Raw genomic sequence first — 3983 nt, forward strand, 5'->3', positions numbered from 1 at the left:
CATAATGTATTAATGTTCAAAGTGGCTGCGACCATCAGAGTTGTTGACTGCGTGCTGTTCCTGAGATGGACCGTGGGTCATATTGCAGCATGTGGCATAAATCATTGATGCCTTCATCGGTGAAGTGCAGCTTCTACAAGAACTGCTCCTGCATCAGCTAGACCTAGCAGTGCCTCTGATATTCTAGGCTGGAGGTACAAATAAGAGGGTACCAAATGACTCCAGTGGCTCCTATCTGGCTCCCCGCTACTGCAGCTCCATTTTATCCAAAAAAAGCAAGAACCTAGAATATTCCCAAAGGGAAGTTCCATGATGACTCTTTGAAATTGCAGAGAGCAAAAATAGGAGTCCTGTGTTTTTATTTGTTCATGGGGTGAGGGCATCACTGGCTGGGCCAGCATTTGTTACCCATTGCAGAGCGGGTATGGATGGCAGATTTCCTTCCCTGAAAGACAATGGTGAACCAGATGGGTTTTTACGACAATCGGCACTGGTTTCATGGTCATCATTAGTCTTTTAATTCCAGATAGGAATTGAATTCAAATTTCACCATCTGCCATGGTGGGATTCAAACCCAGGTCCCCAGAGCATTATCCTCGGTCTTTGGATTACTAGTCCAGTGAGAATAGCACTACACCACTGCCTCCCCTCCTACATCAGAACAAACAAAGGTAGATGGTGAAGGAGTCATCAGCAGGGAAAACATGGAAAAATAGCAATCCAAAGTGACTTTCAAACAGGTTCTTTACGAATAGCTTCCAAAAGCCACTTGTGCTCTTCAAATCCACATCTACTTTTCACTTGCTGTGCAGTAAGACCAGTCACCCGTTCGTACTGATGTAAATAATGATGGAAGCTTACATATCTGGACAGGCACTCCAAAGATCTGGAAAAATTGAGAATGAGCGGAGATTCATCATAAATGTCATCATCTTTTCGCACTGCCTCACTGTGAAATCACAGCCCAAACCCCACCTTTCAAATACTGTCAGGAAAATAATACTAAACCCCATGAATGATGACTTTGCAGATAGGGAAATATGGAAAATATTTCCACAGTTCCACATCTCGATACATAAAGGGCACACATCAGAAAATGTGGATATCACATCCAAAATATGAACTTGACTAAATAATACAAGCAAACCCATTATAATATTCATCAGAAAATATATTGGGCAAGTTCACAGCAAATAGCCATTTGCTTCACATCTTTGACTTATCAAGAAAACTTCAGGCATAAATATTTAAATAATTATTTCAGCATTGGCAGCAGTGCATGTAATGTGTATTCTTTCTATTAGTTGCTTTGCAGTGACTATTAGAAGGGCTGTTTTTGTTGATTTATTCAGCTCCTCTCTTCTTCTGATTTTATTGGTGGCAATAGGCTTATTCTCTAAACTTTATTTTCCAATAGTGTCTGGTTGAGCTATAGTTGAGCTATAGCAGCTTCTATTTTTAAAAATGCTACATAATGTACAGCAAGTACGTAAGAAATAGGAAAAAGAGTAGGCTGTGTGGCCTCTTGAGCCTGCTCCACCAATTAATAAGATGGCCTATCCTCAGTCTTCATCGCTTCTCAGCCTTTTGGCTAAGATCAAATGTCACATCCAGCCCAAGGTGGGGTGCAATGTTTTATCTTGTCAGCTTGGATCTTGTTTGTCTCTCTTGTAGGGACCTTGAATTGGAATCAATTGAATTTTGAATTTGGTTTTTGGAGCAAGCAACGAATGGATTTGGGTTTGCCTGGTCCACTCTGAATATTGGCTTTGTAACTTTAAAAATGGAGTAGAAAATTAAAATAAAAGACCGATCCTCAATCTTAACTTCACTTGCCCACTCAATTCCAATATTCATTGATATCCCTTAGAGTCCAAAAACCTATTGATCCCATCATTGCTCATCCTGAGTGACTAAACATCCGCAACCCTCAAAGTTAGAGAATTCCAAATGTTCCCAATCCATGATGAAATAAATTTGTCCACACCTCAGTGATTGTCTCCTATTCCTGAGATTTTGCTCCAGGTTCTAGGTTCATTAGAATAGAATAGAATAGAATAGAATAGAATAGAAACCCTACAGTGCAGAAGGAGGCCATTCGGCCCATCGAGTCTGCACCGACCACAATCCCACCCAGACCCTACCCCCACATATTTTACCCTCTAACCAACACATCCCAGGACTCTAAGGGGCAATTTTTTAACCTGGCCAATCAACCTAACCCGCACATTTTTGGACTGTGGGAGGAAACCGGAGCACCCGGAGGAAACCCACGCAGACACGAGGAGAATGTGCAAACTCCACACAGACAGTGACCCGAGCCGGGAATCGAACCCGGGACCCTGGAGCTGTGAAGCAGCAGTGTTAACCACTGTGCTACCGTGCCGCCCACAAATGGAAATGTCAGGAGTGGGATTTGAACCCACGCCCCTAGAAAGGGACCAGAATTCACCAGCCTTAACACAAGGCAAGGAATCATGCTTCTTGAGTCTGGCGCCTTAGAACACTCGGCCATCCTGACAAATGGAAGGGAAAGCAGTGGCTTGATGGTATTGTCACTGGACTACTAATCCAAACACTCAATTAATGTTCTGGGGACCCGGGTTCGATTCCTGCCACAGCAGATGGTGAAATTTGAATTCAATAAATATCAGGAATTAAAAAATCTACTGATGACCATGAAACCATTAGCCAAAGGAAATAATCCTTCAGGAAGTAGGGATAGACCAGGAGATGATAGTCCTGGGTTCTGGAGTTCCCTCCTTACACCTTTCTAGTTCTCTATCGCCTTTAAGATGTTCCTCAAAACAAGCTTTTGGTCACTTGTCAGAACATCTCTATATGTGACTTGGTGTTATTTTGCTATATTGAAGGTGCTATATAAATGCAAGTCATTGTTAGAAGTTGTGATTGTTCTCCACACAATATAACTGGAACAATTAGTAAGAGTTTTGCTCTCAGTGTGAATTAATGTTTCACAGTTCAAACAGCAATGACCTGACAATCTTACGATGTAATCAATAGAGATGTCCTTGGTATCAGAGAGTTGTTTTTCCAGTCCATTACAGAGCACTGCATCATCATTTTTTTTAAGTTGCTGGTGGTGATATGATCTGGTGTAAAATGTTCCAGCTGTAATGGAAAATTGAGTGCTCTGAGGATCAAGTATTCTTCTGTTATTCAGTCCTCAGAATTCAGAATGCCTCTTTTAGATTTATACTCAGCAAAGTCCACAAATATGTACTTGCTTTAGTAAATCAATCAACCGCAGTGAGCAGAGGGAAGCAGCAACATATGTGAAGGTTCAAACAGCGAGAAGGGTTGACTCCCGCCAAAGCCAATTAGACTCAATTTACTTGTTTCGGTCATGCACTGCTCTGAGGCTGGATTTTGTGGAGCCCGGTGAAGCGGGCAAATGGGGAGCAGGTTTGGAGAATGGTGTAGGAAGCCACGCGTCAGAACGCCGGCGGTAGTTAAAACAGCTCCTGATTATGTCAGCAGTAGGAGGGAATGCAAGGGTATTCACCCATTATCAGCAGGAAGCTCTTTAATGTTCAAAATCAAACATTTGTATACAATTCAAGTGTAACTGGTGAGGATTTAATGCAACCTTCCTGATTAAATAAACCTGACACATGTCACTTCTACCTCCATTAACCCACCCATTGAATGCTGATGACTTAAACGTGGCTTACCTGAATCACTGTGTGAGCTCTTTCGACTCTCTCTTTTAGGAGTCACTGGGAGTTGCATTGTCTTTGGAAATGTTTCCTCTGTGTTCAAATTTGATAATTCCACACTCTGAGGGGCAGAGTTTGAGTAAGAACAAAAGAACAGTACAGTACAGAAACAGGCCCTTCGGCCCACCAAGTCTGTGCCGACACATGACGGCTTTCTAAACTAAAGACCTTTTACCCCTATGAGACCCGGATCCCTTTACTCCCTGCCTATTCATGTATCTGTCAAGATGCCTCTTAAACATT

General features: G+C 42.2%; 1 non-coding gene across 1 annotated transcript; it reads right to left on the bottom strand.

Moving 5' to 3' along the window:
- Nucleotides 1-2401: 2401 nt before the first annotated feature.
- Nucleotides 2402-2521, bottom strand: trnal-caa (transfer RNA leucine (anticodon CAA)). Its single transcript has 2 exons — nt 2484-2521; nt 2402-2447 (listed from the first exon to the last, which is right to left on the bottom strand). It is a non-coding gene; the product is annotated as a tRNA-Leu (tRNA).
- Between the last annotated feature and the right edge of the window lie 1462 nt (nt 2522-3983).

The sequence above is a fragment of the Mustelus asterias genome, chromosome 1, assembly GCF_964213995.1.
Source record: "Mustelus asterias chromosome 1, sMusAst1.hap1.1, whole genome shotgun sequence".
In the NCBI taxonomy this organism is placed as follows: Eukaryota; Metazoa; Chordata; class Chondrichthyes; order Carcharhiniformes; family Triakidae; genus Mustelus; species Mustelus asterias.